At 43.4% G+C, this 24063-nt stretch overlaps 1 protein-coding gene and 1 pseudogene across 1 annotated transcript in view; one reads left to right on the top strand and one right to left on the bottom strand.

Moving 5' to 3' along the window:
* Window positions 1-24063, top strand: part of FRMD3 (FERM domain containing 3) — a 311407-nt gene that overhangs the window by 86504 nt on the left and 200840 nt on the right. The gene's annotated exons all lie outside the window — the stretch shown is intronic.
* Window positions 12946-14040, bottom strand: LOC110569958 (annotated as a pseudogene).

The following is a 24063-nucleotide window of genomic DNA, read 5'->3' as shown; positions in this document are numbered from 1 at the left end:
CCTGTAGGAGGATGTTAATGGAGATATGAGCAGTCTATCATGTCGAAGTTCCAGTTAACTAGATGAGAACTGTTGGATGAAGGGCACAGTTATTTGTTTGCCCATCAGTATGGCTGCTGGAATGTTCTAAGAGCCCAGAGAAAGGGAGCAAGGGTCTATTGTGTTCCTGTCTTCTGTTGCTGTCTTGTTAAGAGGAATGGAGGCCGGGAACTGGGGGTTTTCATAGGAAATAGGATTAGTTTTTCCTCTTAAACCTGCACTCTGCCAAGAATTCATCGGGATCCCTGAGCTAGTTATTAATAATGTATAGACACTTTGACAGGCATTTTTATCTGTCAAAGTGAGGGGCAGGGAAGGGACCAAATCTGATTTGAGTGCTATTTTGTAGCGTCACTGCTGTGGACAACTCATTTGCAGGAGAGGAATGGCTGTCTCTTTTTGCCTTATCCCTGCCAACTTCCCCTTCACTCTCTTGCCTGGTTAAACCTTCAGCCTGATTTTCAGAGCACTCCTTGTAAGAAGCAGCCTGTACCCCACTGTGGCTCTGTCACCCTGCTCAAAGACAGTCACCTGGGTGGGTAATCATTGTTTCCTATTAAAATAGAGACACAACAGGAGTACTCAGTATTTACACGCATGCCGTGTGTGTGTGTGTGTGTGTGTGCGCACACATGCACATTGGGGCAGTTGACTGTCTCTTAGTACTGCTCTTAAAAGAGGTTAAAAAATTATATACGTCTTACAATGTATATAATTGTTGAATCACTAGGTTGTACACCTGAAATTTACATAATAATATTGTCTGTCAACTGTACTTCAGTGAAAGAAAAGCACGTTTATCCATCATAAAAAAAGTTCAACAACTACAGTTTTTTTTAAAAAAGATTTTATTTATTTGTCAGAGAGAGAGAGAGCACAAGCAGGGGGGCTGCAGGCAGAGGGAGAGGGAGAAGCAGACTCCCGGCTGAGCAGGGAGCCCGATGTGGGGCTCCATCCCAGGACTCTGGGATCGTGACCTGAGCCGAAGGCAGACGTTTAACCGATTGAGCCACCCAGCTGTGCCAACAACTACAGTTTTTGATAAATATACTGATATTATGGAAAATATGGAAACCCGCAAAGAATAATACAACCTCTCTTAATCCCCTACCTGAAGACAGTCACTGAAGCAGCCTGCTGCCCTCCTTTATGAAACGATCCTTTATGTAAAAACCCACTGAAACGATAAGGTGTAGTGTTTTTTTGTTGTTGTTGTTTGTTTGTTTGTTTTTGGACAAAAAAAAAAATTGCTGGGCGCCTGGGTGGCTCAGTTGGTTAAGCGACTGCCTTCAGCTCAGGTCATGATCCCAGGGTCCTGGGATCAAGTCCCACATCGGGCTCCCGGCTCAGCAGGGAGCCTGCTTCTCCCTCTGACCCTCTCCCCTCTCATGCTGATTCTCTCCTGCTCACTCTCTAATAAATAAATAAATAAATAATCAAAAAAAAATTGCTTGTAGCTCAGAGGACCTGCACTCAGTGCTCTTGGGTTGAGGATATTTTGCAGTGGATTGCTAATGCCTCGAGCTTCTCTCGCTACCATATTTCACGTTCGGCACTTACTAAATGGGCATTCATTCGAGCCTCATTTCCTACATTTTATCCATGGGGGAAGATTGCCCCTCTCCCTCCTCCAGTGTGAAATAGTGTCTTTCTACGCTGCTTCGACTTTGAATAATCTCCCCAGTGTAAGCATTCAGATGTCTCTGTTGCTGGCTCTGGCACTTGATTTCCAGCACCATATTTTTCTGGAGAGGCAGTTTCTTAAATTTGTTTCTCCTGCCCCGGATGATGGGCAGACGGTTTCTGCAGAGCAGCAACAACTGTGGCCGATTACTACGCAGCCTGGTGGCCACAGAGACCTGGCTCTGCCATGTCCCTGGAGCCCCAGCCCTCCCCCTTCCCGGGGAGCGGAGAGTCTTTGTTCTAGGCTGCCACGTGGGGACCCTGCTACTCCGAGCAGGAGGAGGAAGAACGCTGATGATGTGCATTTTGCCTATAACTGCCTTTTGGGCAATGGTCTTGGGAAGAAAACATGAGAAACAATTGTAAAAACCCAGGGTGACAGTTGGGATCTCATTAGCTTAGTGGCTGTCACAGTGTATCTGGGAAGGAGGTTGTGGGCATGCGGCTGGCTGACTGTGTCTAAGGAGCTAAAACAGCACGTGTGTGTGTGTGTGTGTGTGTGAGAGTGTGCACGTGGGCATGTGTGTCCCTGAGCAGACGGGGCAGGCATTTTGGGCTTTGCCATTCAATTTCCTTGCTTTGCTTTAAAAAAATTGTCAGTTGGGTTGCATCAGACTTGGTTATTTTTCTTTATGAGTGCTTCTGTGAATGTCTTTAAATTTCAGCTTAAGCTTTTTAGAGGGGTATTCACTGGGAAGAATAAACATATCATGGCTTCGCTTTATTTTTTTATTTTCTTATCGCAGCACGAAATGCGTGCAGTAAATGCCTCAAGTGTGCTCTCTGAAGCCAACAGCCCAGGTCAAGACGAGAGTATTTCCATACTCTGGAGGGATGGGGCCTTGATGCGATCAGTTTAGGAATATATTGAATTTCCAGTCTCAGTGAATCACCACTACCCCTCCCTACCACTGCTGGTCTGGTTCCCATTTCTGAATCTTCCTAGAAAGCTTCTGAGGTGAAGCCTGGCACTTTGTTACCATCTGTACCTGTTTTCATGTCCAACGAAGCTAAGGTTGGTGGATAGTGCACGGTCGTGGAGGGCAGAAGGGCATGAGCATGGGGCAGAATTTGTTGCCTGGAGAGTTCTAGAGTGCGAGCCAGAGGCCTGTGTCCTGGACCCAGTTCTGTCGCCAGCCAGCGCGGAACCACACTGGGTCTCGGTTTGATTTCTGAGGTCCTGCTCCGTAGTTTGATGACATTATGCTTCCAGTGGAACTGTGGCCGTTCATGGACAAACAATAAGCCCCATCACCCCAGAGTTCAACCAGGAAACTGATGTGATCGGGGAGCCAGACCAGATGTTTCTCTTCCAGGAGACGTTTACAGCAGGTCACCGGCCTCATTCTGTCTTCCCCGAGGCCATGGCCAGGCCTCGCAGCAGGCCGGATGGAAGTCTGTGGAGCCATTCACTAGTTTTGTGTTAGGGTTTTAATTTTTTTTTTTTTTTTAGTATTTGCACTGGGTTTTCAAAAGGGTAAAATGTGGCAAATCATACTACTTTCTATACGGGGCTGTTGGCTGGTGGAACCTTCGTTCTGATTTGGCAATGCTTCCGCGCCGGGACTTTGTTAAATATTTTGAATGTGGCCCCCAGCCCCTGAGAGCATTTGATGAGACCCCTAGTACATTCCTTCAGTATTTTTCTCCCTGATAGCTCAGCTGCGCATAGCTTCCCCTGGCGAACACAGTCGTGTTTCATGTGAATAAGACCCCAAGGCCCGTTTGGGTCCATCCCTGCTGTCAACTGAGCAAGACCACAGGCTGCAGGAGATCCAGAAATCTCTAACTAAGGGTGGATCTGCTGTCTGTGTGCTGTCCCTTCACCTCTTCCAGCCCCACCAACAGAGCCGCAGGAGAGCCCAAGAAGAAACTGCTAGTCACCTCTAACTCCTCGGCTGCCCCAGTAGTGGGGAGTTTGTGGAGACTAGGTGCTTCAAAGGGTTTGGAGGGCTGATCGTCTTAGCCTAAGGGGAGTGGAAGCTTGGAAATCAAATCGAATTTCAAGCATCTTTTCCCCTCTGTGGGCTTAGGGAGGGGATTGGAGAGTGGCTCACGTGCCTTAATTTACTTGAGTGATTGTTTCTATTCTGAGGTTCATGCAGCTTTAGAGACTCAGCTGATGCTGACTTGCTCCCTTGATGGCCATCCCCAAAAAGTTGCCGATGTCCTTTTCCTCCTGACTTTGCCGGGGCTACCATTTGCTCGGTGGCACCTGAGGACCTGGTGCTCTGCCGGGTTTGGCTCTGCTGCTGGGGAATGTAGCTACTCTCAGGTGGGGTGGTCATTGTGGAATCATGACTGTGGTAGGGTTTGGGGCTGGCCTATGTGAGCTGTTGCTCTTTATCTCTTATGAGCCTCTGTCTGCCACTTACTCTGATCCTTGGCTTAAGGATGCCTTACTCGGACAGGCAGGGAGCATAAATGTGCAAATTGGGCTGGGGAAAGACAATAGGGAGTAGTGGAGACTGTGGCAGAGATGGGCATGTCCCTCATTAGATAAAGATGTTGATTTTTAGGCATGTCTTTCAGAGAAGGGTATTTAGGAATTCCTCTAGGAAGATCAGGAAGGTGTTTAGGCTGTAGGGGAAGTAACATTGAAATTGGACTCATACACACTCAATAACCAACTTTTAGGTATTCAAACTAAACAAAACAAAACAAAACAAAACCCAACAACAGTAAAACCCAAACTGACACCTGAAGGCATTTAGCTTGGGCCCTGAGAATTTGCTACTTCCAGTAGAGTTTGAAAAGAAAAAGAAACATTTATCGAGTGCCGACTATGCAACAGATTATGTGTTGGCATTTTTGTAAATATTATCTCACTTAATGCTCACAGCAGTCCTGTGAAGCAGGTCTCTCCTCTCCAAGTCTTAGATCAAGAAACCTGGGCACAGGGAGGACAAGTCGTTTGGAGTCACACAGCCAGAACATGGTGACATTAAGATTTGACTTCTGTCTCCAGTCCAGAAGCTCCCACCCTGCACCATGGTGTTGCTGGGTTTGTGGTCTCCGCTGCCCTCTGGATTGCTCCATTGCCGGTGGGTGCCCTTTGCCCTTTCTGGAGTCTGCGTACTTTGGGATGATTGACTTCCCGACATCCAGGCTCTTACCCTTGCCACCATGGCACCTTAGGCCTGTGGCTGGTGTTCAGCCAGCCTGGCTTGGTCCTAAGGTCTGATCACCTGTCAGGTCTCCTCGAGTTTGGATCCCTGTCTGCTTGGTTTAGGTGTTTGCTAAGTATGAGCATGAGCCTCAGCCCACAGACCGTGACCATGACCTCAGGGCCTGGAGGCCCCTCCCAGGACCCACTCTGCAGAGAAGGACAGCTGTCCTGTTCTCGTTTCGTCTGAACCGTGATGTGCCGTCCACGAGGAGGTTGGCAGGTGCCAGGGCTTGTGAGGCGGGAAGATGTCATTCACTGTTCAGCATTGCATTTTCCTTCCCTTTCACATGTTCTCAATTATAAATAAATGAGAACATTTGGAATCCAGTAAATTTAACACCTCCTCCTCAAGTGCCCCAGAAATGCTTTCCTGTACATGGGGCAGATGAAGAACAATCGGTGTGAAGTACAAGGAAAGGACTTCCCTAATTGGCAGGTGTTTTCTTGGGTGTGGATGTTGGCGGCGGTAGACTGGGATTTTTATTTTCAAGTGTGGGTTATGGTTTTGCTGGGAGATCTGTGTTTAGGGTTACCTAAAGGCAGACTGCGTGGAGTGGAGCGCTGGGCTTTTCTAGAAGTCATGGTGGGATCAGACCTCATGCCTGGGAATGTCCTGCTCTGGGTGGTCCTGTTCCTTCTTGTGTGCTCCACTCGCCATGTTATGCCAGATGGTGGAAGGGATCCGTGTTCTTATCTCCCCTCTGCTGCCGAGTAAATTGCGTGCCCTTGGACAAGTTCCTAATCTCTCTGAGCCATGGTTCTCCTGCTTACTAATAAGGAGAATAATGGAAGCCCCTAGAGTCATTTTGAAGATTAAATGTGATAATATCTGTAAAGCGCCCCTTGTGAACTCTGAAATGCTGAGGGTTGTTTACTACAAGTATCAAGCCCTTCACCATAGGCTGTTAGGCTTGAGTTTGGATGTTTGTACCAAATTATGAAGTAGGTAAAGGAGTCTTAGCTCCTTCCCACCCCCTCTCTGGTTATCAAAAAGCCCTGTAGCCCATCAGTTTGCTTGTCCCAGAAAAGCAATTTCCCCACTGTGTAAATATTCCTGATCTCCAAACATTTCCTAAATCTTTCATCAAACTCAATTATCCTTCTCCTTACATTTCCTCTTTTCCTCAATCCACACCTGTGCAGAGCTCTGTATGATTAGACAGGGTCAGCATAAAGTTCTCTGCAAGGATAAACAGTGAGGCATCCTTTCCAAGTATATTTGCTTTCTCTCCCAAGAGCAGAAGAAAGTAGTTTTGCTAAGTGAATGGATTTCAAAGGGTGAACTCATATACATTTGAGATGAGACTTTGATGGGGAGAGGAGAGTCCCCTTCTGGTGCTCTTCGCAGCATGCCCTTCAGATGGGACCCCTTTGACATGGCTGATGCCGGCCAGCAGTGTCTGGTTAATTTATATCCCATGTTTTTTTATATAGGAGTTGAGTTGGCTAACAAGGGATACTAGAATAAAGTATTAAAACATTAAGAAAGAATACAAAGTAAGAATCAGGATAAATGTAAACTCAATGGAATGTCAAGATCATGGGAGGAAGCTGAATGCTATTTTGTAAGCTTTATGATTTACACAGTTGTGGGGGTGGGGAGGGTATGCATTTGACTCTGAGCTTCCTGGAAGGCAGCTTGGAAAAGGGAATGCAGTCTAGCCATGAAAGCAAAAATTCATTGGTTACTCTGGAAGGTAAAGATTTCTCAGGGCTTAACTCCACCCGGGGGCTATGCAGACAATAGCAGACGTAGTCAACAGTGGCCTTAACATCTTATGGTGAAATCGGAAGCAGGTTTCTACCTCTTGTTTCTTGGCATGCAACTTCCCGAACCCGGTGTAGTGGTAGCCTGCCACTTTCGGTCAATGTAGCCTAAATATACAGCTTTCTATGGCTGTATTGACTTTGGTTTGGGGCACTGAGGACTGACTTCACTTCCGTAGAGCAGAAGGATGCATGATTTTTGAAGGAAATACTAAAGATAGCCCATAATGCTTCCTATTGTGCCTGGGAAGATTTGAGGAGGACAGGCTGTATCTTACTCTTGTCTTGAATGTTCCAAGGCAGTCTGGCAGCCCTGAGTGTCTGTATTGGTGACATGGAGGCTAAACCAGACCTAAGCTTGATTTTATGTGTAAACACGGTCACTTTGGTCAAGGGCAGGGGAAGATCATTGGCTTGTCAGGGGGAGCTTGGAAGATCCTGGCCTTCTGGTGGAGGTCGAACCCCAGCCTTGGCCATGCCAGCGCGTCTCCACACCTCCCGCTGGTAAATCTTGGTGTCCCCAGTCCACTGCGGTTACCGCAACCTGTTCACAAAGTGGAAGGAACGTCAGGCTAATCAGCTCTAAGTGCAGACTAGATTTTTTTCCTTTGCATTAATTGCAGCATTTGAACATTTTTTTAAAGTAAGCAAAAACAAAGAAATATATTTTTAGTGACGGAAATACCCTTGTTTATTTTGGAAATGATAAATGCTAATGTCGAAAAAATTACAAGGAGCCCAGTAATCTCCTTCCATGACTTTGAAAAATATTGTTTCTTGCTTATCAAAGAAATGCGCTCTCATTAGACACAATACAAAAAAACTTAGAGTTACGAAAAGTCATTTGTGATTCCACTACTCAGAGATAATCGGTTAACGTTTCCTTCCATTTTTTCCTGTATTTATATCTCTTTATATATACATCTAAAGCCATATATATTTTTATATTGATAGCATATCTTCATAGATTAATGAGAAGATTAGTATGAACTACTGAAGATTTGAGGTTGCAAAGGGATATTCCAGATACACCATTGGGAATAAAGCTGGCAAGGTAAAGAGTTGTTGGTGGATAAAATGGGAGGGATAGAGAGGGGAAAGAGACAGGGGGAAAGGAACACTGGCTGAGTGTTGACTTGGGATAGGGATAGCGCTGGGGATTTACCTTACACGCTGTGATTTCTGTTACTCCGGGAGGTAGGCTTACAGAGTCAGGGTTCTCAGGGATAAGAGCTCAGGCTTAGGGGCCATTTGGATCCAAATTTGCATCTGGCTTTACTTCCTGCTAGTTTAGAGCCTCATTTTTCTCATCTGTGAGATCCATATAAACCCTTCATATGGTCATTGTATAAAGATGTCATGCACACGAAGCACTTACACCCACATCCAGCAGGCCCTCACAAAGGGTAACTATATGTACTGTAATTCTAAATATACGTCAACTGAGTCTCAGAGAGGGAGATATGCCTAAGATTACACAGCTAGTAAGTGGTAAATACAGGACCTGAACTCCAGGCTGTGGTACTTTGGAGCTCACATTCTTTATATTGAACTAGGTCAATGGCTAAGAAAAAGGATTATATTTATTCAGTCGGTAGTCCCGCATATTTCATTTCTTCCATATTAAACGTCCGTAGGGGTTGGGTGCCAGTGCTTGGGAGTTCATATGGGCCTTTTCTGGCAACTTCCGGGAAAGTGAAGCATTCTGTTTGTTGTTTGGGTGTAAAGCTCCCCTTCTGTGGGGGCATCTCTAGCTGATGGCATCTGCAGATAACAAGGGAGAAGGATTAATGTATGTGTTTGTTTTGCCTAGAAAATGGCAATGAATTTCATGCTTAGGGGTGCTTACTACTATTTAGCAATGAAGCTTTTTTTTACACTAGATTAGGAAACAGATGTTATCTGGTCCATTGAAGAGTTTTAAAGGCTGGAAATACTTAAGAGTTATTTTCCAGGGCTTTTGACTTCAATTCTTGGATTATGATTATTCTGGCTGGGGCCCAGCACTCTAGAGCTTTTAATCTGCAGAAATTCTTTTGTGTATTTATCCTACTCTGCTCAAAGTGACCTTTTAAATCCTTAATTCATGGAAGCATAGCTCAGATACAGGAACTGGCATTATTTATTTTTTCTCCTTTTAAGTCTAAACAATGAATGTATCAGGGTCCTTGCCTGGTGAACTGCCTTGGGATCGGTCTATTCAGTTCAGTCCAAATCTTTGGTTTTTTTTTTAGGCATTCCCACCTCCCTTTCAAAGGTGGCATTTTGAAATAATAAAAACAGAAACACAACCGCTAGAATTCATTGAGTACTTATTCTCTTAGTCAGGATGGGATAGGTCATGCTGCAGTAACAAAAGCACTCCCATATCTCAGTCGCTTAATATGACATTTCTTGTTCATGCTATAATGCACTATGTGGGTCTGCAGCGGGTTTCTGCCCACCACGGTCACATAGTGACCCAGAACGACAGAGGTTTCATCTTGCATGCTTCTGTGACCACCGTAGTAGTGGGAAAGGGGGAATGATGAATGGAGTGAATCCCTCCCTGGCTCCTTAAGCTTCATTGACCAGTGCAGGACACATGGCCAAGACCAACTTCAAATGGAGAGGAAAAGTACAATTCTGCCACGTGCCTGGAAGGAATGGAATACCACGATACATGGGCGCTGCCCTAATGACCACCACACCTCCAGGTGCCTCACATAGATCATCATATATAATTCTGCAAGGCACAGGTTCCTGTTTCCATTTGGTAGGTGAGAAAATATTATCAGAGAGAGGTAAAGTGAATTGCCCACGGGCACATAGGGTTGCAACTGAAACCCTGTGTGTCTGATACTAAAATTTACACACTTCCCTCCATGTTATACTGCCTTTGATAGCTTAGACTTTCACCTTTTTCCCCAACTGGACATTTCCCGTGGGTAATAATGTTGCCAGTTAATCCTCCTCCTGTGATCCATTTTTGTATGGCCTATGATTATTGAAAATTGCCCTGGGGGGCTGGGTGTGACGATTGCTGATGGCCCTGTGAGAGTGGTCCAGCTGAGAGCGGGTCCACTGCATCCTGTCTGCAGGGATGTGGAGAGTCTTGAGGTCACTAGAGAAGAAATGGGGGTGTTTGGGGGCAGTCAGAAACTGGACAAATACTCTCCTTGGTCATTGGGATCTAGGGACCACTGCATGCCTGTCACACCGACGTGCTGTAGTTTACATTTACAAGGGAAGCTTTGTGTTTTATTTATCTAAGTGACAATTTTGTCAAAACATTTCCTTGGGCATGCATTGGATTGCAGAATTAGAGTACAGGTGAAGTGCTCTCCTTGACGTGACCCAGGCCAGGGGCCAGAAAGAAGCAGTACTCATTCACAGATGCCTTTTAAAGCAAGTTCACATGTGTCTGAGATGCAGCTCACACGCGTGGGTTGGAGTCTGCAGGCATCTCCTCCCTTTATCCAGAAGTGTTTTCTTCCTCTGGACAGTGGCCTTTTGCAACTCTTCCTTGTCGGCGAGGAAGGCTACACCAAGGCACGGCCTAGAGGCAGGAGCAATCCCTGACGGCCTCTGAACTGTGCGACACACTCAGTGCACAGGGTGAGGAAGCCTGTTTCTGCATCTTGTCCTTGATGGGATGGTGTGGCCTAATTCACGCTCTGTGTGGAGAAAACTCACTCTTTGCTGAGACATATACACTGGATAGAGGGAAACTATCTGTGCCCCCTCCTAAGCACCCATGTTCAAGAACCTATTTTAGGACTTCTTCTGTAAATACCAATCATGATTTCCCCCAGATAGCTGGAAAGGGTTTATTTCAGTAGTTTAAAAAATGGAATTCCTAGGTTTTTGTCCCTTTGGGGGTAATGCCGTATGTACTTAGCCACCCCATACTTTGTGGCTTGCTTTGGAAGGTACATTTTCTTTTTTGGGGGTGGGGGAATCCAGTAAGGTGTTTCCTTGAGTCAGATCTTTTCCTGGTATGCTTAATAGTAATTTAGCAGAAATTTTTAGCCTTGCGCTGGTACTTGCAGCCTCCCTAGGAGTCCGTTTATAGCACCAGAACAGCCAGTGTGGGGGAGGCAAGGCTGAGAGTGGGGCCCCAGTCTTCAAAACGAAGTGTGTTTCCCACATGTGCCCTCGCATGCCCTCATTCTTTCTTCTCTGGCTTCCTTTTATTCCACACTGCCTTTTGTGCTCTTGAGGACACCCCTGCTTCATTCATGTAGCCTTGGGCTGTCACTTCCAATGACATGCACCTTCTTTCAAAATGGTAAGTCTAATAGGAGCTAAGAGCCCTGGAGCAAAAAAGAAATAGATGCAAGTGAGTCTTGCCTTTCTTCTCTGCATATTGTTCTGCTTCCATGAAAGACCCAGATCTGTGCCCCTTGGTTAAATGCTGAGCCTTAGTTAGCCTGGGTAGCGGATGGGAAGGTCTGTGGAAAGAGCCATTTGGTGTTGACTGGAGGAGGAGTCATGGTGACCTCAGTGGGTGGCGATTGACCAGAGACCACTGTGTGAGCCAGATGGAGCCTTCCCAGGCTTCCTCAGATTTCGGAAATAATTTTGAAGCTTAGGCTTCAGTGAGAAGAGTAGAGCAGGCTTTTGTTTCCAGACAGGAAGATGGGTGGACCAAATGGTAAGGAAAGTCTTGATGTATAATTTTTAATAAATTGGTGTTATGATTCTTATACAAACATACACTGAGCATGTTAAATGAGCATTTAACTCATTAATGCAACAACTAACAGGATGGCAAAGTTGATTCAAGCAAGAGTATGGAGACTTAAGTGTACATAGTCAATTAAACCAAATCCCGAAATAAGATCTGCTGAGGCACAACTGAGATATGCAATGTTATATAAGGTGACAAAATCACAATCTTTGGCTCCTGGGACAAAAAAAATGGGTCAGAAATCGTTTGCAGTTTGTCCCTCTTCCATGAGCTAACGTCTAACTTCACAGAGTCTGGCCCCTAAGGAGTGATAAATATTAAGTCAAGCCAAGGTATCCTCTGTAAAGCATCAGGTACTTTTACGAGGCTTTGTCAGACAATGTTCTATATGACTTGGAAAGGGGACCTAGTCATCATCATGCCCTATTTCCAAATTTCAGATAATTTTTCTTGACAGTACCGATGGGACCATTGGACGGTCTTCTGATTTCTTGTTTGATATGTATTATAAATGGTTAGCTTTTTTATCGGTATCTATGGCCTAAATGTTGTCTCCGTTTTCTCTTTCTTCCCACTGTGTATATTGTGACTAATTTCAGGACAATGGCTCCTAGGAAAACCATAAGGATCAATATTCTTTTCCTGTCCAGCTCTCTTGTTGTTGTTGTTGTTGTTTTTACCCCCTTGGTCCAGATTGGAAAACTTCTGTCTTAGGGTAAAAATGTATGGCACAATTATTTTGGGGAAGGTATGATTTAGAAACAAAACTGTGTTTTTATCTAGGTCCAGAACAGAGTTTTAAACAAATCTTATGAAGTAACTGGCTTCAGTAAAGGAAATGACTATTATATCTTTAAGTATATTTATTTTTTAAAAACTGTTTTATTTATTAGAGCAAGAGAGAGTGCACGAGCAGGGGTAGGGATAGAGGGAGACGGAGAAGCAGACTCCCCACTGAGCAGGGAGCCCGATGCGGGACTCAATATCCCAGGGCCCAGAGATCATGACCTGAGCCAAAAGCAGACGCTTAACCAACTGAGCCACCCAGGTGCCCATATCTTTAAGTTTATAAGCAACATTTTTTTTTTTTTAATCCTTGAATTGAAAACTTTCAGATTCTTTCTTTTTTTTTTTTAATATAATACATTTAGAGTCACTGTTCAAAATTTATTTGGTATTTTAGTTGGTATGACACTTAGTTGGTTGCATTGTCTTTTTACATTATATGGCCATGTACACTATATTCTGACATACATGGTACACAAAGTAAGATCCTTTAGAACAATTATGCACAATACACGCAATATTGAATTTATACATTGGATCCCAGGACATGACTGACTGGAAAAGATGGACTAGGCATGTCGGGTGTTGGGGGAAGGAACCCGAAGTGACAGAACACACAGTAAACACACATCCAGTGTGAAGAGCAGCCGCAGCTCTGGCCGTGGTGCCTCGGAGACGGTGGGGCTAACTTACGTTAACCCATTTAGGGCTACAAAGCCAGGTATCATCAGCATCAGGATACAGCTGCAGGGTTTGGTGAACCACTGCTATTTGGAACTTTAGGAAACTGACGTTTTTTCTTAGGCCATTTTAATATTACTTGAGTAACAGATCAGATAATAAGGACAATATACACAACCTCCAACTAAAATCCTGCTGTAGTCTAGACAGTGAAGTGGTACATTAGAAAACTTTAAAACTGCAGCTCCTTTTGTATCCCCCAAAGTGTATCTGCACTCTTCTTCAAACGGGCCTCCTCCTCAGGAGTCAGAGTCACCTTCACAACGTCTGAAATTCCATTCTGTCCCAAGATGCAAGGGACACTAAGGAAGACATCATCTTTAATTCCATAGAGACCCTTAATCATGGTGGAAATTGGATGCACCCGCCTAAGATTCTTCATTATACTTTCAGCCAGATCTGCCACAGACAGTCCAATGGCCCAGGAAGTGTAGCCTTTCAGTCTGATCACCTCATAGGCACTGTCAACCACCTGTTTGTGAACCTCTTTCCACTCTTCCTTATCTGCATCAGTGCCTAAGTCAGGGGTGCAGATTCTTCAGAGAGACACCAGCAACGTTCACTCCACTCCATACAGGCACACTGGAGTCTCCGTGCTCCCCAAGGACCCACCTGTGACAGCTTAATGAGTGAACTCCCAGTCTTTCCCCCAGTAGGTAACGGAACCGGGCTGAATCCAGATTGCAACCACTTCCAATAACACGATTTTTGGGAAAGCCACTTATCTTCCAAGCCACATAGGTCAAGATATCCACTGGATTGGAAATGACAAGCAACTTGCAGTTTGGGCTGTATTTTACGATATTAGGAATGATGAACTTAAAGATGTTCACGTTACGCTGGACCAAAGTAAGACGGCTTTCTCCCTCTTGCTGACGTGCCCCAGCTGTGATAATAACCAGCTTGGAGTTTGCAGTCACATTATAATCTTTGCCAGAGACAGTTTTTGGTGTTCTAAGGAAAAGGCTCCCGTGCTGGAGATCCATCATCTCTCCCTTCAGTCTGTCTTCCATGACATCAACAAGAGCAAGTTCATCTGCCAGGTCCTTCATTAAGATACTGGGATAGCACAAGCCATGCCAACAGCACCAACCCCAACAACTGTAATCTTATTCTGGGGGGTATGTTCTTCCTTAAGAAGATTCTGAATCAGCTGATCTTTGAGAGTTGCCATTTTGGACTTAGAACCAAAAGGAATCGGGAGTGCACGTCGGGCGGGCGGGCGTCAGCGGCGCACGAGGCTGGATCCGGACTTGGCGGCAGCGGCTCCCAGGTTATTTCTTTATTGCCTCTGGAAGCAAGGTTTTCTTTGCTAATGGGTTTATCTCTTAGGCATGAGCAGGCACACAACACAGACACACATACAATAAATCTTATTAATTTAGACTTCATCAAAGAAAAATGTGTGATTAATTCAGACATGCTAGATTCTTATTTAGTGAAAAGCTAAATGTCATGAAGCCCTTTGAGTCCTTTGTAATGCCTGGGTCAGTTACTTGATCTAATTATGTTTCAGGAGCTATGATTTGCCCCCCAGTGTGATAGAACAACAAACGGTTTTAATGGATTTCCATGGTCATTTCTTTCTTTTGGTAGGAACATCTTGTGGAAGATGCTGCAAAGTCAGGGTCCAAGATCAAACCTTAGAAAAGGGATTTCTGGGAATAGGGGTAGGGTAAGCTGGAGCCAGAGTGAGGCTAGGAGCCATGAGTCAGAAAATAAGACCCAACTCTGTATTGTCCACAAGATACATATAAAGACATATTTGGATTAAAAGTAAATGAATGGAGAAGGATGGACCATGCCTACACTACTGAAAAAAAAAAAAAAGTGGGAGTAGCTATATTAATTGCAGACAGAGCTGACTTCAGAGCAAGGAAACAGAGATAGATAGTGGCATTACATGATAAAGAGGTCACTTGCTCTAAGAAGATTTAACAATCCTCAACATGTATGCACCAACTAGAGCATCAAACTACATGAACCAAAGCTGATAAAACCACAAGGAGAGGGACACCTGGGTGGCTTAGTCGGTTAAGTGTGTGGCTCTTGATTTTGGCTCAGGTCATGATTTCAGGGTCATGAAATCGAGCCCCGCATTGGGCTCTGTGCTCAATGTGGTGTCAGCTGGAGATTCTCTCCCTCTCCCTCCCCCTCTATTCCTGAAAATCTTAAAAAAAAAAAAACTTCAAGGCGAAATAGATGAATTATGGCTGGAGACTTCAATACCCCTCTCTCAGAAATGGGACTATGAGTAAAAGGAGTCGGTGTGGTGTGGGGCTGCCAGGAAAGCATTGGTGCTCCAGAAATCCCCAGACATATGCATGTACAGTGTGCTCTTTTCCTAATAATTAGTTTGTGGGGATTTAACTTTTATTTCAAGCCGGGTTCTAGGTTCTAGAGATTTCGGGGTGGTACGCCTGGTCCAGTTTCTCCATATTGTGGTCTGAGGACCATACTAGGGTCATTGGGGCAGGGGGTTGTTAAAAATATGTAGATTCATGGCTTTGACCTCCAGTTTACTAAATTGGAATCTGGGGTTGGGTGAGGGAATCGCCATTTTAAACAACCCCCACCCACCAGACAATTCTCATAATTTGAGAACCACTGAAATCAATGTTGTATTACTTCTGCTTCACCCCTCAACCGTTGTCCCGAATAAAAACAAAACAAATGAAACATTGTTTCATTGAAATCATCTTGACTTCTTGTTAAGGCAAAAGATTTCAGTTAAACTCATTCATACCAAGGAGTAAATGCCTAAAAGACAGTCTTTCAGGTGTTTATGGTTTAGGGAAGGGTTTCGTTATCCAGGGTGACTCACCAGTGAGGCCTGGCATTCAGGGAGAGCTTTTTGATCGGGAGCCATGAGCATTCCCCACTGGCCTGGGTTGCTGTGGCTTTAGACCCACTTTTGAGAGGCACCAACTTTCTCTTAAGTAGGATACTTGATTTCATAAGAAATTCCCTTTTCTAGACTAGGCTGGACAAGAGGATTTCCTGCACGTGCCTGGATATTTGAGTTCAGTAGGCCCCTGGGCACACGTTGACTGAGAAGAAATAAAATGGAAGTCTGTGTGTAATGCTCATGTCATGTCCTGAGAGCCAAGCACGTTTATACCTCGAGTGTGTATTCCAGTCTTTTCTGTCATTCATGTGTGCGGGTGTGTATGTTCACTTATGTACATGATGTATGTGATGATATGGTCATATTCTATAAATACATCAACACAGAGAGAAAAAAACAGTCATTGGTGTGATGTTCCAATTTCTACAGGACTGAAGCTCTGAATGAGGAACACTACATAGGGATTCAGATGTTAGCATATTTTTTAAGATTTTATTTTTTTATTTGAGAGAGAGAGAGAGAGAGAGCATGCATTTACAGGAGGAGGGGGGGCAGACTCCCCATTGAGCAGGGAGCTGGACGTGGGGCTCGATCGCAGGACACCGGGATCATGACCTGAGCCAAAGGTAGACGCTTAACTGACTGAGCCACCCAGGTGCCCCTCAGATGTTTAGCATCTTATGTTAAGTATAGTTTTCTTTTTAAAGGAAAGGTCATAAATTACTGATCCTGGTGCAACACTTTACCTCCTAACCCCCACCCCTTGTTCTACATTGGAAACCATACGAATCCCTGAGCTTTAAGTCTAAGACCTTGGGAGAGAATTGTTCATAAACATGGCTTGTGTCTGCTTTGGTATGAACTAGTTTGCTTTTTAAAACTTGTTAAAGTGACTTAATGATCCAGAAACCCCACTGCTGCACAGCCCGTTAAGCATGAATGGAGGGTTGAGTTGCGGTTTATTGGATTCCTGCCGTGTGCCAGGTAGGGTGCCAAGTGCTTCCCGTGCACCATCTCAGTTACTGGGGGACATTTGCCTCAATTCACAGTTGAGGAAACTGAGGTTCAGAGAGCCAAGTGGCTTGTCCCAGGTGACACAGCCAGGCAGGGCCAGGGCCAAGATGGGAACTGAAGTCCTTTGTGTCTAACATCATTGCCTGGGACAGCAGGTCAAATTCCTTTTTTTCTGGCCTTTGGAGACCAGTTGTTCGACATCGTAAAAGTGACCTTGAACTCCACCTGAGACTCAGGTGGCCAAGGGTCCAGTAATCAAGGCGCGTAACACCCTAGCCAGGAGTGGTGTTCCTTTTTTAGTTTGGGGGGTATCTGATATTTGTGAAAGCAAATTGCTAAGCCTGTGGCCACGAGGAAAGAAGTTTATGAAGTGTTCCATCTCCCTTCTGTCCAGGAGCCTCAAACTGTGCCCCCTGCCGCTCTTGAGAAGCGGTGGGAAAGGGAATTTGCAGAGCTGAGCGAGATGGTGCCTTTTGTACTCCTGCCCTTTAAAGAGTGTTGTCGTAAGGAAGACAAGAAAGGGACAAGGCATAGTTTTGGGAGAAGGCCTAATTCCTCTTCTTATCTTACGGTCTCTTCCAACCTCCTGCTTCCACCATTATTGCTGAACAAACAATTTCATGATGTGATTCAAGGTCACTTCCACCCACGTCCTTTGTTAATATAATACACCAAACAAGCTCTCATTGGCCTTCTCACCATTCTTAGTTTTTTTTTTTTCCTATGAAGAAACATTTTAAGAACGAAAATGATTCCAAGTGCTTTCATATTGCGCTTGAACTTACATTGCATGCGCACTTCTATCCCTTTTATATTGTACTTGCAACCAGATATTTCAGCAGGTTTTGGGTCTGTGATCCCTGGCCTTTGTTTTAAAAAGTTTAACCTGCTGGGCTCGGACAGCTCCGAAGGTTCCAGAGGACCCAGCGCTCTGAGTGGCGTTTTCTGCAGTGCGGTGGTGGTGTTCATCGTGATTCATACTGAAGATGCTGGAATGTGGGTGGGCTGTTGGGGAGCGTGGGCTGGCCAGGCCGTAGGGGGGGGGGGGCAGCCACACGCAGGGCGCTCGGTCACATTCCTCCAGGGCCATTGGGCAAGCGTGGTGGCTGCTTGCCATCTGGCAGGGAGCTCCGCTCTTCTCCTGGGAGTGGATTCCTGGATTCCTGGATGCAGGGAAGCACAATGATGCAGGCAGATACTGCTCCCGGCCGAGTGGCAAGGCCTGAGCTGTAGAAGCAGTCTATGGAGGAAGTGGCCGGGCTTCTGAAGGGATCGTCGTCCTGGGAGGAGGCGAGGCATCCAGAGGGTGCGAGCATGGGGAAGACTCATGAAATGCAGTGTTTTGACTCCCACCCTGCTGCGTGTGCGGCACCATCCCACCCAGCTGGGCAGAGAGCCGGGGGAAAGGTGCAGGTAATAAATACGTGGGTTGTTGGGTGCCTAGAGCTGCCATGGGCTCTCTCTGAAGAGTCGCAGGGCTTCTTGGAATCTGGCAGAGCCCCACATTAACCGAGTGTCTTCTCCCTTCAGAACGCTGGGCTAGCAGCTGGCAAGCAAGTGTGTTTATGACTCAGTGGTTTTCTTTTGATAAGAGCTCATTCCTGAAAGGCAAGTGGAAACTTCCGATTAGAACTCAGGCCAGGTCATGGGGTGAGATTATGGAGAAATAATGCGAAATGCAGGCACAAAACTGGGAAAGCCAAGATAATAAGGGAGCGGCGAGATGGCGGAGATGAAAATGGGCTTTAGAATCAACAAATCAGAGAAAAGGGAAGGCCAAGGCAAGCGACACTTTTGACACCTTTATAGGTTCAGCAAAAGGTGATACTCCTTAGAACAAAAATAGCAGAGATGTCAAATGTTTAGCCTCCGTGTTAAAACACACACACACGTCCCTAAACCACAAAGCTGTTTAAGATGATAACCTGTGAAATACAAAGTGAAAAGTTAAAAATAGAAGAGAAAGAAAGTCAGAATAGAATCAGGAAGGAAAGGATTGAAAGCAAATTAAGATAAACTCAAGCTTTGGAATTTAATTAAGTTCATTCTAGGATTTTTAAGAAACGAAGATGATGTTGGAGAGCAGAACAAGTCATCCTAATTCATAATCCTGGAAATGTACTCGAATAAATTATTCACAGGGGAATAATAAACATTTGGAAGCACACATGGTGTGAGTTTCATGTTACAAAACAAGAAATATATTATGCCAGTGTCACAATCATTTATGGCTGGAGGTCTTGTTGGATGAGGCAAGTAGAACATCTAAAGTGGCTGATGACATAAAACACCCTGCTCTCCCACAGTCCCAACAAGTGACAAATGCACACATGCTTCTTAAATGGGTTCATGAAGAGCCCATGGATCCCATCTACAAGGACATGCTGATCCTGAACTTGCTGGGCATACTTTGCAGGGTGGAGGGGCTCTGATGGCATTTTATATAAATGACAATAAAACCACATTGTTCAAATTCCTAGGTAGTGATCTCAGTGAACTAATTCGAGTAGAGGGGGTGCCCTGGCCAATGAGGCAGCCGTGTCTGATTCTCCTCCAGCTCATTGCCATTCTTGTCATCAGCTCAGTGCTGAGCGAGTGTTACCTGATCAAGTGAGTTTTCAAGGGAGGCCAGCTTTTCAGATTTTAGGGAAAGTCTTCTGATTTTTGAATATTAACTTTTAGACATCAAAGATGTGGATACTGGGGCACCAGTGTGCTAACTCTGACTTCAAACTTTATTTTAAAAAATTTTAGAGGCGCCTGGGTGGCTCAGTCATTAAGCATCTGCCTTCGGCTCAGGTCATGAAAATAAATAAAATCTTTAAAAAAAGAAACTTAAAAATTTTAAATTGAAGTATAATTAACATACAATGTTATATGAGTTTCAAGTGTACAACATATTGATTCAGCAATTCTGTATATTACTCAGTGCTTACTGTGATAAGTATAGTCACTGTCACCATACAATGTTATTATTTTTTTTTAAGATTTTATTTATTTATTTGACAGAGAGAGACACAGCGAGAGAGGGAACACAAGCAGGGGGAGTGGGGGAGGGAGAAGCAGGCTTCCCGCCGAGCAGGGAGCCCGATGTGGGGCTTGATCCCAGGACCCTGGGACCATGACCTGAGCCGAAGGCAGACGCTTAACGACTGAGCCACCCAGGGGCACCTACAATGTTATTTTTTATTGACTATCTTCTCTATGCTGTGCTCTTCATCTCCGTAACTTATTTATTTTTTAACTGGAAATTTGTACCTTTTGATTTTCTTTATCTATTTCACCTAGCTCCTCACCCGTCTCCCCTCTGGCAACCACCAGTTTGTTCTCTATATTTGAGTCTACTTTTTGGTTCTTTGTTTTGCTTTTTAGATTCCACATATAAGTGAAATCATATGATATTTGTCTTTCTTTGTCTGACTTATTTCACTTAGCGTTATACCCTCTTGGTCCATCCATGTTGTTGTAAATGGCAAGATCTCATTCTTTTTTATGGCAAGTAATATTCCATTATATATATACATATATATATATATATATATGTATATATATAGTGTTTGCTATAAACATGGGGTGCATATATTTTTTGAATTAGTGTTTTTGTTTTCTTTGGCTAAATACCTACTAGTGGGATTACTGGATCATAAGGTAGTTCAATTTTTAACTTTTTGAGGAACCTCTATACTGTCTTCCACAGTGGCTGCCTCAGTTTGCATTCCCACCAACTGTGCACAAGGGTTCCTCTTTCTCCATATTCTTGCCAACACCTGTTGTTTCTTGTCTTTTTGATTCCAGCCATTGTAATAGGTGTGAGCTGATATCTCATTGTGGTTTTGATCTGCATTTCCATGATGATGAGTGATGTTGAGCATCTTTTCATGTGTCTGTTGGCCATCTGTATGTCTTCTTTGGAAAAATGTCTATTCATTTAATTGGATTTTGTGTGTGTGTGTGTGTGTGTTAGATTTTGGATATTAACCCCTACTCAGGTATATCATTTGCAAATATCTTCTTCCATTCAATAGGTTGCCTTTTCCTTTTGTTGATGGTTTTCTTTGAGGTGCAAAAGCTTTTTATCTTGGTGAAGTCATAGTAGTTTATTTTTGTTTTTGTTTTCCTTGCCTGAGGAGCTATATTTAGAAAAATGTTGCTATGGCTAATGTCAAAGAAATTACTCTCTGTGTTTTCTTTTAGGAGTTTTATGGTTTCAGGTCTCACATTTAGGTCTTAAACCATTTGAGTTTATTTTTGTGTGTGGTGTAAACAAGTGTTCTAGTTTCACTCTTTTGCATATAGCTCTCCAGTTTTTCCAGCATCATTTGTTCAAAAGACTGCCTTTTCCCTATCTGTATATTCTTGTGTTTTTTTTGTTGAAGATTAGTTGACCATATAAATGTGGGTATATTTCTGGGCTCTCTATTCTGTTCTATTGATCTATGTCTCTGTTTTCATGCCAGTACCATACTTTTTTGATTACTACAGCTTTGTAGTATATCTTGAAATCTAGGATTGTGGTACCTTCAGTTTTGTTGTTCTTTTTCAAGATTGCTTTGGCTATTCAAGGTCTTTTGTGGTTCTATACAAATTTTAGTATTATTCTAGTCCTGTGAAAAATCCTATTGGTATTTTGATAGGGGTTGCCTTGAATCTGTAGGTTGCTTTGGGTAGTATGGACATTTTAACAATATTGGTTATTCCAATCCATGAGTATGGAGTATTTTTTCATTTGTTTGTGTCATCTTTAATTTTTTTCATCTCTGCTTTACAGTTTCCAATATACAGGTCTTTCTCTTCCTTGGTAAGGTTTATTGCTAGGTATTTTATTTTATTTTATTTATTTATTTATTTATTTATTTATTTATTTATTGTTGCAATTGTAATTGGGATTGTTTGCTTAATTTCTTTTTCTGTGACTTAATTATTAGTGTATAGAAATGCAACAGATTTCTGTGTATTAATTTTGTGTCCACAACTTTACTGAAGTCATTTATTAGTTCTAATAGTTTTTTTTTAGTGAAATCTTTAGGGTTTTCTATATATATTGTCATATCATATGCAAGTAGTGACAGCCATACTTCTTTACCAATTTGGATGCATTTCATTTCTTTTTTTGGTATGATTGCTACTGGCTTTAAATTTTAAAGGAGATAGCAGACAAATATTTCCTGACTCCTTGGTGTGCAAAGACAGAATTTTTTAAAAAAATCAAGTGAGTTTGTAAAAGTAAAAATAATTTTTTTTGTCATGGTCATAAGTTTGTAATTTGAACAACTTGAACAGATATGTGAAGAGACTCATTGTGTGTCAGTCTACTAATTACTCTTTTAACTTTGAGCATTAGTCAGTTAGATCTTTGGCAGATGCAGTGGGCTGCAGAAGGAGGGGATAGTGGCAGAAATAGGGCTGTACTTTAGGAAGATCTCTTTGCACTGGTTTGTAGGATGAGGAGGGATGAGATAGAGGAGCGGAGAGATTGGTTAGGCAAGATGCTCTTGAAATTTCAAGTGGAGTTGTTGAGGCCAAGAGTAGGGGTAAAGTAATTTTATTGTGATAAGGAAGAGCTTGATGAAAGCACTATGGTTGTACAGAATAAGACTGGATTTAGTAAGTGATGGGAAAACAGACGAGTTCATGGTGGTTGCAAAGTCTCAAGTCTAAGAAACTGGCAAATGGTGTCCAGGAGAAGCAGTTGGTAAGTAGCGGGGTTCTGGAAGATCAGGGGTGGTGAGTTTGGTTTGGGATCTGTTGATTTACAGATGAGACATCAAGTCCGGATATAGAGCTTGAGCATCATCTGCTTCTCTGCTTAGAGGTCATGGTTGGATCTAGGGGACTGGTGAGTTCCCTAAGCTACTGACAGACAGAGGTAAGAGACAAAGACCCAGATCCAGTGAAAAGAATAGGGAGCTCAGTGGAATCCAAGAGAGAAAAGAATTTCAAGAAGTGGAGGACTGATGAGCTCCCACTTGGTACCTGGCATCATACACATGTTCTCACTGAAGCCTCATGAGGGCCCAGGAAGAGATGTGATTGTCCAGCATTGTAGGTGAGGAAATGGGGAGAAGTAATTAGAGACTGGAAGTGGGATTTTGGCCCAGGCTGGGCTCATCCAAGAAGGTGGGTGGTAAAGGGAGTGAGGGAGAGCTCAGTGGTGAGTGCATATCAGAGCAAAAGAAAGGGTGCATCTGAGGATGTCATGGGGAGCATGTTTGTCACCAGAGGGGAAGGATCAAAGGGAGTGGGAAATAGTAAAGACAAAAGCTGGAGTTGGGATAAATAGTTGATGGGGCTGAGTTGAAAAGCAGGGGCATAGATGGGGTCAAGAGAGATCTTCATGGTGACAGGACCTTGAGAGGAAGCTCTCTACGGACAGGGTGCCTCAGCCCTGAGAAATGGTGGGACATCACAGAAAGAGAGCTACAGATTTGAAGGGAGCTCTGGAAGCTGATGGCCAATTATGAATTACTCTGAAGAGAAGTATTATCTGTTGATTTTCTTTTTATCTGAACATTTTCTGTGTATCATTCATGTTAATTTTCCTGAATTATAGATAATTCAACATGAATAAATGCAGCCTAGATTAAGTAGACTTGACTTTAGTTTTCATTTTTTTTTCCTTTCAAGGAGACCACACTATTTTTAGTTGCTGGCACATGAGTTTTTTCATTTTTGTTTTTTTATTTTTAGTTTCAGTGAGGAATAGGGCTACATATCAAGAGCAACATTGCAGGGATTAATTTGTTATTGTGCTTATATCATTATCAAGATAATGGGTTTAACACATACTGTTGTGGTTGAGATTTTTCTGGAAAAAAATATGGAGAGAGAAAACTTCAGTTTTGGAGTTTGGGGAACAAACTGAGCTGTAGCTTTTCCCAGTGGTGTGATGTTAGGCTAAAGGAGTCCTTTTATTTTTTCCAACTGTAAGGTAATCATACCTTACAGTGTTTTTATAATAATTAGAAATATGTGAAAAACATCTAGTACTTGTCTTAATAAATAGTGGAAACAATAATAAGTCACTAAATGAACTGAGGACTAAAGATTTTTATTTATGAAAAATATCAGACAAATATAATAAACGTGATGTGTGTGTTTGTATGTGTATATGAACTTATTTTTCCATTCTCTTGTTGATGGATATTTGAATTGTTTCCAGTTTTGTTCTATTACAAACTATGCTTCTGTAAACATTCTTATACATATCTCCTGGTGCACATGTGCTAGACTCTTTCTAGGCTTTCTCGTGGTGCCCACCTTCACCTCTGCTAGGTAATGCCAACTCATTTTCTATTTTATTTATTTATTTATTTATTTATTTATTTATTTATTTATTTATTTATT

This window comes from Neomonachus schauinslandi, chromosome 13 (genome assembly GCF_002201575.2).
Source record: "Neomonachus schauinslandi chromosome 13, ASM220157v2, whole genome shotgun sequence".
In the NCBI taxonomy this organism is placed as follows: Eukaryota; Metazoa; Chordata; class Mammalia; order Carnivora; family Phocidae; genus Neomonachus; species Neomonachus schauinslandi.
Note: the sequence above shows the minus strand (reverse complement) of the source record. Positions and strands in the feature narration are given on the sequence as shown.